This window comes from Kogia breviceps, chromosome 14 (assembly GCF_026419965.1).
Source record: "Kogia breviceps isolate mKogBre1 chromosome 14, mKogBre1 haplotype 1, whole genome shotgun sequence".
NCBI lineage: Eukaryota > Metazoa > Chordata > Mammalia > Artiodactyla > Physeteridae > Kogia > Kogia breviceps.
In genome coordinates this window covers 64,909,910-64,919,974 of record NC_081323.1, presented here as the reverse complement: position 1 = coordinate 64,919,974, position 10,065 = coordinate 64,909,910, and positions in this window count along the sequence as shown.

The window sequence follows — 10,065 nt, the reverse complement described above, 5'->3', positions numbered from 1 at the left end:
CCTATGGGGGTAGAGCCTGGGGTTCTCCAAACTCGGGGTCGGGGGGGTGGGGACGGGGAAGAGGGGAGATTCCCCACTTCCAATACCCCGGTGGCCCGGAGGAGGGAGCCTAGGCTGGGCCTCCCTCCTGGGGGGCGGACAGGATTCCTCCACATGCGCTCCAGGGATCCCTCAGCCGGGGGTGTCTGAATGGGGACGCATCTACTTAAGATTCCGACTCGCCCCCAGATCCGCCCCCCCCACTTTCGGAACACTCAGTGACAGTGCCAGCCGCTTTTAGCCCTTCCTCCGATTTTTCTCACTCCTCCCTACCCGCTATGAACAAACAGTAGAAGTTGGAGCTGCACCAAGTCTGGCTTCCACACCTGGCCGCTCACCCCTTGGCGGCCCCTAACCTCCTCTGGGATGACTGGAGTCCCTCAGAAGCCCCGGGTCTGAAATTGGATGGACATGCTCTGTTCCCAAGAACTCCCCAAAATACCAACCCACCTTCAGGCCAAAACATAAAGTTGTGCTTCCCCTTCCCCATTCCAAAGTCCCTCTGTTGCTGCTTTCATGGTCCCAGGCTCTGGGAGATAGGCTGGAAATTGTGGGGTGAGGCATGAGGGTACCCTCTCCACCTGGCAAAGATCTGGCCTCTTGTGCTGACACCCGTTCCCCACATAAGCTCCTCCCCCTCCATAAAGTACATGAGGTTCCAACAGTAAGGGGGAACCCCCTACAGCCCGCCCCCTTCCTGAAATCTGGCCCCTCCACCCCGCATCCTTTTCCCAGAACCCCACATCATCCCACAAGTGTCCCCTCTTGCCCAAAGAGGATCCACATAACTGAGACATGACTTGTCCCCTTCGACTGCCCAGCCTCTTTTCAAGTAAACGTGACTGGAATGAGCCTCCCAGGATCATAAAAAATGTATTTGCTGTCCTCTGTTGGCCGACGGGTGTCACACTCAGAAAACACAGCACCCAACCCAGTGGGCACTCCTGATGCCATTAAGGGGGGGGTCCTGGGGGCCCCAGTCAGAGAAAGTGAGCCACACAGCCCCCTCCTCTCCTCCTGCCTCAACTGCAGTCCTACCCTGCCCCCACCTCCCTCGGGGGTGGTGGGGGGGGAAGGGGCGGGTCCTGGCTTGCAGCCACTGCCCTGGACTTTGACCCACTGGCCTTGTGGCTCATGTCCCTTCTCTCTCGTTGGATCCCAATTCCAGAAGTCTGGAGGGCTGTGCTCACGGGGAGGCAAGGAAGTCTGCGGTAGGGCCCTCTGGGCTCACTCTGGGCTGGGGGACCCCCAGGGGATGGTTTCTCCAATAGCAGCTTGGAGGGGCAGTGAGAAAAAGGGGGGCTAGGTTAGACCCCTCTTAAGGCAGAGGACTGATCACTGATAATCATCCCCATTTCCTCCTGAGGACCTACTATGTGCCAAGCACATGAAATATACTGTCTTACTGAACTCACCGCATTACCTTACGGCAGCCAGACAGGAAGACTGAGGCTTAGAGGTCAGTTGTTCATTGAAGTAATGCTTGCTTGCCCTCTGCTGATGCTGGGGCCACAGCGGCAAACAGGACAGGCGCTGCCCTCTGGAACTCAGCATCTCAGGGAGAGACCCACGTCAGCAGGGGATTACCATGCTGCCCTTGTGGTCCAGGGCATGAGTGCTGGACCCCAGCTACCTGGGGTCAGGGCACCATGAGAGACTGAGGCTGGGCTGGGACGTCCCTACTGTCCCACTCAGTGCTGCCTCTGTCAAGTCTACGTTGTCCTCTGGGTCAGTCCCCTCTTGTGGGGTAGAGCCAGAGAGAGGTTTTGCACCCCCTCCCACTTCTTGCCCCCTGCCTGGACTGGCTGCAAGTCCCTGTGCCTGGTTTAGCCACTCTGGGCCTCAGTTTCCTCATCTGTAAAACAGGAGTTACAATACCTGCCTTATAGGACTTGTCGAGGGATTAAATGACACAAAGTCCATGTAGGAGAATTTGGCAGTCAAAAAATTTGTTTCTCTTGTAAATATTTCTTTTTATTTTGTGTTTAGAAGCTGCAGTTTTAAGAATATTGACAGAACATACATAACAAAAGCTTCCTAAGAAGTGGAAAAAAACATTGCTCGAAAAATTGGCCTCATTAACATATTTAGACATTTACTTAATACATACTCCATTGGAAATTAATGATATGACTTTATTTTTAAAATTTTTATTGGAGTACGGTTGCTTTAATTTATATGACTTTTATACAAACACTAACATTTCCAAATCAGTCTAAATAGGGGGGCGTTTCAGTTCTTTACCATCTATACCCAAAGTAGAAAATCCCTCAGTTTCTGAATGCAATCTTGACAAACATCAGAAATGGTCACTCTGAGATCCTGCTGACATATTGTTCTGTACCTCCGTCTAAAGATGTTTCTGTTGAGTAAGTGTCCCTATGCTTCTTTTTTCTCTTTGCTCTGATCTTCCTGCAGCTTCAGAGTTATATTTCAGATTTCTTCTCTTTTTGCTCTCATTTTTGTGGGAGGAAACTAGTTTGCCAAATTCATATGTAGTTCAAAATTGAGAATTGGATTTCTCTTAGAATCTTAACGTTTGATTGAGAAGGGCCTCTGAGTACATTCACCAGACGGTTGGTTGTGCTCTGTGTTACTACCTGGAGGAGGGGACGTCTGCGCTGAGGCTGGAAAGAGGAAAAAAACTGGGCCAGCGAGAGGGGTGGAGTCCAGGCTGCAGGTGTAGCACGTGCAAAGCTGGCCCTTCTGGGGCGCTGAAGTAGCTCCCTGGAGCCACAGCAGCCTGGTTCAAGGTCCTGTAGGACGCCCCCGCCCACATCTGTGCGCTGAGCCCCAGGATTCTGGAAGCTCACCTTATCACCGCCAGTTCAGACCCTAAGGGCTGGATGCAGAAGGCAGGCCCATGGGCAAGGTCCCACCAAAGGCAGTGAGGGCTCTGCCTTTACCTTGCACTTTAAAAGATGCCCCTGATCCCTTTGAGGCCTGCCCTTGCCCATTCTGGCTCAGCTTCCCATGACTCAAGCTCGTGGCGGGCCTGAAATCCAGTCAAGTACCGGAAGCGCCGCCAGACTCCGGAAAACAGCCCGCTCCTCGGCCGGAAGCCCCAGAGGCCCACTCTGGCCTTCTCCCAGGAAGGAGCCCCACCCGCACCCAGGTTTTTGGCCCAGGGAGGATGCCAAGGCCTAGGCCAGAAGTGCAGGGAGGCCACATCAGGAAGAGGGAGCCTCCCAGAAAGGCCTGGACTCCTGGCTCCCAGGCCCAGAGAGATGAGAGAGAGAGCAGGCTTCACCCTGCCTCTCTGTAGGTTTTCCTCAGGGCGTACAGGAGGGAGACCAGAGGAGGATGCCAATGCCTGGTCACTGCCATCTCCTAAGACTCCTAGAATATCAAAAATGAAAGACTTCCAAAGCAAGCATATACAAATTATTGTACAATAGGTTTTAAACATTTGCATCGAACAGATGTGGACTTGAAAAACAGGTACACACACACAGGAATGCAATCATAGCAATGTAGTTATGCTAGATATGGGACAGAATCAGGATTTGCGGAAAATAATTTCTTATGTGCATCCACCGAGGTTCGTGGGACAGGAGTCTGAAGTGGCGTGATGGTTGTGTTCCTCCCTCAACCCCATCAGGAGGTGGCTGTGACCACCCTTGTGATATCTTCTGGAGATAATGTTAAGAATCTAGCCTAAAAATTCTTCCTGAAGATTAGGCCCAGTGGTCCTTGCAAGTTAGGTCCAAAGCTCCCTGAAAGCCAGAGGTCGCCCCACCCTCATCCTACCTTGGCCTCGGACCCTCAACAGCATGCTGAGTGGCCGGAGCAACTCCAGGGCCTTTCATCTGGCCCTGCCCACCTTCCACAGTGGTACCTATGCCCCACAGGGAACAACAGGAACTGGAGCAAAGAGGATGAAAGGGAAAGCAGTTTCCACGGCCCTGCCCCTCGGGCTCTGTGATGTCAGGTGGAGACAGCCCCTGGCCCTCCTGGGTTTTCTTTTTTGTGTGTGTGTGTGTGATACGCGGGCCTCTCACTGTTGTGGCCTCTCCCGTTGAGGAGCACAGGCTCCAGACGCGCAGGCTCAGCGGCCAGCTGGGCTCACGGGCCCAGCCGCTCCGCGGCATGTGGGATCTTCCCGGACCGGGGCACGAACCCGTGTCCCCTGCATCGGCAGGCGGATTCTCAACCACTGCGCCACCAGGGAAGCCCTTGGAGTTTTCTTTTATGAGAGGTTGCAACTGGCAATCCACAGGCTGAGCAGGGCCCACAGATGTGTTTCATTTGGCCTACAGAGCCTTTAAAATAATAAAAACAAATTTGATTTGGTGGCCAACATTTTTAAATCAGGAAATTTCATATTTAAATAATCCAGATTTCTGGTGTCTTTTAAGAAAATCAGGTGATCAAAAGATTTGGCAGGGGGTGGAGTCAAGATGGTGGCACGGGAAGATGCAGAGTTCACATCTTCCCACAACTAGGGTGACTGCCAGATACTGGTGGGGGACCTCGATGCCCAAGGAGATGGGAGGAACCCCCAAGCGAGCCGCCAGGTGTCAGGCCAAAGCTCCTGTGGTGGGAGCTCTGAGTCTGAACCACTGGACTAACAGAGAACCTCAGATCCCAGGGAATATTCATCAGAGTGAGGTCTCCTGGAGGTTCTCATTTCAGCACCAAGACCCAGCTCTACCCAACAGCCTACAAACTCCAGTGTTGGAAACCTCAGGCCAAACAACCAGTAAGACAGAAACACAATCCCACCCATCAGAAAAAAAAAAAAAAAGATTTGGCAGCCATGGGCCTGTCTTCCTACAGAGCAACAGTTGGTTGGAGCAGAATAGCGGATAACAGGATATATTAGTCAGTGAAGGCTAGCTGCTATAACGAACATCCCCAAGCTTTCAGTGGCTTACCACAATACAAGTTCATTTCTTGCTCATATTGTTACCAAGTCTAAGCTCGTACTGCTCACTGACAGGCCAGTAAATCAAAACACGAGTCGTCGGGGCAAGAAATAGCGACTTCATTTGGAAAGCCGGCAGAGCAAGAAGATGGTGAACTCAATGTCCCAAAGAACCATTTTGCCTGAGTTAGGGTTCAGCCTTCTTTTATAGTAAAAGGGGAGGGAGTAAAGTCAAACATTTCCTGGTTCCAGTCAGCCTCTGGAGGGGATATGTTAATTTCTTCCTTGCTGCAGTCATTCACAGGTGGGCCTGGTCAGGATGTTTCATGTGAGCTAAACAAAGGTATTTTAGCTTAATGCTTGTTACCTGAGATGCAGGGTTCCCAGAGATGGGCCATTATGTATAATTTAAGCTTATAGACAACATCCTTTTAGTGATTAACTTGTAATAGAATACAAAGTTTCTTCCTTATTACGATATCACAGTCCAGGAAGTGGGGGGTGGGGGTGTCCACACATTATTTAGGGAAACAGATGTCTTCCACTTCATGGCTCTGACATCTTCGAGGGATTCATTCTTTCTACGTTGAGCTGGAGGATGGTGAAGGAGTTGGTGGGAAAGCAGACCAGCTTTTAACTGTATCAGGTGGGAAGTGTCCCACATTGGTGAGAACCAGTCATGAGGCCCAACAGGGACCCAAGGGAGCTGTGAAATGTCGTGCCTAGCTCAGGGCCCAGGAGGAAGAGGAGAACACAGAGGCTTATAAGCAGCAGCATCTCTGTTTCAAGTGGCTGCCCTACATGCTTTCTCCACTTGGTCATGGAAGTTCTGTTCTTCCCATTGTTCTTCCTCACCTCTCCCCAGCTCAGCCATTTGGCTCAGGGGAAACTTTCTGTCACTGGTTGGAGAATGGTCATGTGAAACAATCCCAACCAATGAGACAAGATGGATTTGGATATGATGTCTGGAACAGCAGCAGCCATTTGGGAACCAGTCTTTTGGTGAAACCAACACAGTGATGACAGAAAAGAGAGATGGCAGGAACCCGTGTCTCTGGTGGCCTGATGGAGCTGCTCAAACAACTAATCCAGAAACCTACCCTACTTCTAGACTTCTTGAGAAATGCATAATAAATTATCTTATTGTTTAAGCCAGTTTAATTAAAGCCAGGGAATTCCTGTTCCTTGTAGAATAAAGTATCCAAACTAAGATCGCTGCCTGGCTAGATTCACTTAGGTCACCTGCTGGGCTATGTATGTATTTGAGTTTTGGCCTCTTGACCTAAAATGCTTTCTTTTTCCAATCAGAGCTGAGGTCAATCAGCCAGCTGATCTTCACGGCCTTAAGTGTCTACCACTTAAGGATGCAAGGTGCAATTATCAGTGCTTCCTGGGACAACATGAGCCCATCCAGGGTCTTTGTCTCCACGTGCATCTCGGGGATGCAGCAATCCATGCGTGACACCAAACACAAGATGAGCAGATACGGATTTGAGCCCGGACTCCACCACTTCTTAGCTGCGTGAACTTAGACAAGCCAGTGAACCTCTCTGAGCTTCAGTTTCTGATTGCTGTGAGCACTGCTGGACGATTCGATGACTTGACGTGTAAAGGCTCTTCTCCCAGGCTCAGCAACCAGAGGGTTCACAGTAGATGTTGGCTGGTGGCGTGGTCACTGCCCGGCTGCTGAGATCCACTGAATGATCAGATGGTTTGCTCCAACTGTTGGCTCACTGGGGAGACGTAGCCCTAAAGTACAAGGCCCATATTGTAGAGCAAGGTTGAATTTAGATCCTCCACGGAGGAGGCATTAGATAGCTCTGAATAATCTAGTAGAAATGTATTCCCCTTTCACTTTTCTTATACGCTTTCTGATCTCGTGAAGGAGAAAATCTCAGTTGGGTGCTGCTCCATGTTTAACACCTTCCTAACACTTACTAAGCCCCCTGGAAGGGGGCCCAGGCTTCCTGGCTCAGAACGTTTCATCGTAGCAGTATCGCTATGCAATGTACAAAGATCATTTTGTTTTCGTTGCATTTTAAAGTAATTATCATCCCTTTATGGCAGATGGTGCTCTTTTTCCATCTGAGGAAGTGAGATAACATTTTTCTTTTGAGATAAAATTGTCCAATTATCCAGGTGAGTTAAGTTAAATAAAAATATTAGTGGAATACAATGCAGGAGGTACAAGGTATGGCTGAAATCAAGAAGGTGGGCTGTGAAAGACTCAAGCTTGGGGCCTTATCAGGGAAATCCATGGGGCCTGGGGGTCCAGCAGGAGAAGGTCCTTTCCAGGTGGTCAGAGGCTGGCAGTCATTCCTAACAGGAGTGACGAGAGCTGTGGCAGCCTGTCCCCAGGCCTCTTAAGAGAGTCCCTGAGATGACATTCAAACTGAATTCCTTTGGAAGGAAGGAAAGTAGGGAGACCCAGCATCCTGGTTTGCCCAGGACTGGGGGTTTTCCCGGGTCACTGGACTTTCAGTGATAAAACTGTAACAGTATGGGCTTCCCTGGTGGCGCAGTGGTTGAGAATCCGCCTGCCGATGCAGGAGACACGGGTTCGTGCCCTGGTCCGGGAAGATCCCACATGCCGCGGAGCAACTAAGCCCGTGAGCCATGGCCGCTGAGCCTGTGCGTCCGGAGCCTGTGCAAAAAACTGTAACAGTCCCAGGCGAATGGGGATGGTGGGTCACCCTGGCTGTCCTGGACTGGGGATTTGGGAGGAGCAGAGAGTTGCTGGTTCAGGTCATCCTTGTGAAAAGAAAGAAAGTAGTATTTTTTCAAGACCCACAGCCTCTCCCCAAAGACTCAGAAGAATTCTATCTTAGCCTTGGGAGCAAGGTTTCCTGGTATGTCTGTCAGGATAATAGGTGAGGGGACGGGTCAAAAGGAACCTAGACAGGTTGGAGATACACTGGGAAGAGACAGAGTCTGAGGAAGAGAATAGATGGTGTGTGTGACAAAGTGTGGAGCTGGTCAGACGGAAGGGAGTCAGCCCGGCGGGGTTGAGGTAGAGTCTGGGGAGAGGCCAGAGACAGCTTCCTACTGGGATGGGCGGGCTGTGGAGAAAGGTGGGGGGTCTTTGCAAAGCCATCGAGCTGTGTTATTAGGGGAGCGCTCCCCACCCACCATCCCCTCTGATACCTTCCGGCCGCCCACAGTGAAGGTTGAAATGTCTGGTCACGGACTTCCCTGGCGGTCCAGTGGTTAAGACTCCGCACTTCCACTGCTGGGGGTGCGGGTTCCAGTCCTCGTCGGGAGACGAAGATGCTGCACGCTGCCTAGTGTGGCCAAAAAAACTGGTCAGTTCCTTTCCGATATTGGACGGGTATTGCCTCGAAATGTCACATTCTGCAAAAATAAGAGTAAATCTGACCCAGGGAGGGCTGTTTCCAGGGGAATCCTCGGAAGCTGCCTAGGGATGAACCACTTCCGCATGTGCCCACACTTCTCCAGCCCGGTACCCAACGCCGATAATTCCTTGGGGGCCCAGGGTGAGTACCTCCTCTCTCTTTCTCTCAATTACCCCATCTGTAAAGTGGAAGCAGTATTTCCCTTACCATCTCTGTGCCAGTCTCCGAGCTAGGTGGTGAGATGTGGGTTAGACCACACCTGACCCACTTTTATTTTGGTTTGTTTTTTGTTTTGAATTATGAGCTATTTCAGGCCAACCGGAAAGGATGGGAAATAAGTTAACAAACAAGCACCCGTGTGCCTACCACTCGGCTGAATTAACACATAAATCACATCCAGATTCAACTAAGACCCTGGTGTGCCCTTTCCCTGTCTCACCCCATCTTCTGACATCCCCACGGATGACACCGTCCTGAGTCTAGACTTCATCACTCTTTGGCATGTTTCTATGCTTTTTTACTACCTAAGTAGCCAGAAACAACAAACAGGGTATTGTTTGCATAACGTTAATTCTGTATAAATGGTATCATGGTGTATCATCTTCCTATGCCTGCCTTTTTGGGAGTTTTATCTGCCTCGTGCAGTGGAGTTACAGTTTATGCATTTGAACTGCTGAACTTGACTCCACCCTGTGGACTCACCATGGTTTATTCTTTCACTCCCCTTGATGGACACTTAGCTCTTCCCAGCAAGGTAGCTCCGAGCAGCCTGGTGGATACAATGAGAATTTCCCCACGGTTGACATCTCAGAGTAGGATTCCTGGGTCTCATCTACGTGGGACTTTAATTAATTAATTAATTTATTGTCTGCGCTGGGTCTTTGTTGCTGTGCATGGGCTTTCTGTAGCTGCGGCGAGCGGGGGCCGCTCTTCGTTGCGGTGTGAGGGCTTCTCATGGCAGTGGCCTCTCCCATCGTGGAGCACAGGCTTCAGTAGTTGTGGCACGCGGGCTTCAGTAGTTGTGGCTCGTGGGCTCCAGAACGCAGGCTCAGTAGTTGTGGCGCACGGGCCCAGCTGCTCCACGGCACGTGGGATCCTCCCAGGCCAGGGCTCGAACCTGTGTCCCCTGCATTGGCAGGCGGACTCCCAACCACTGTGACGCCAGGGAAGCCCCTACATGGGGTTTTCTGTGGTGGCCTTTCACCTGGCATGTCCTCTCAAGTTTTCCTCTGTCCCCACTAGTCCCTGTTGTCTTGTACCCAAGCAGCTTCAATGTTCACATGATCTCTCTGGCTCCTGTGAGCATTTGGGCTTTCAGCTTCTGGGCTCTTGGGAGATACATGGGCATGTGAGCAAGTAACTGTAACATCTTGTGATAGGTGCTATCAAAATGATACACCCAAGGTGCTGGTGGTACACAGAGGAAATAGCAACTAACTCCAACTAACAGGTTAAGGAATGATTCAAAATCATAGTTAAGTTAGTAACAGTTAGGCAAGGTTTTGAGGCATGAGTAGGAGTTTTCCAAGATGGGGGTGGAGGAAGGGCATTGTAGGCCGAGGGAACAGCATATGCACAGGCACAAATCAAGCTGAATTGAAGGAATAACAAAGGCTGGTGTGGCAAGAGCAAGGGGGAGAATGGTAGGAGGGACGCTTGGGGCCCAGAATGCCAGGCTAAGGAGTTGCGATTTATCCTGGTGGCGGTGGTGGGCCTCTCATGAAGGACCAAAGGATGCAAGTGACATGTTCATTGCTGTTTGACAGAGGTCAGGTGACAGTGGGAGGAGATGGAAGAGGAACGAGA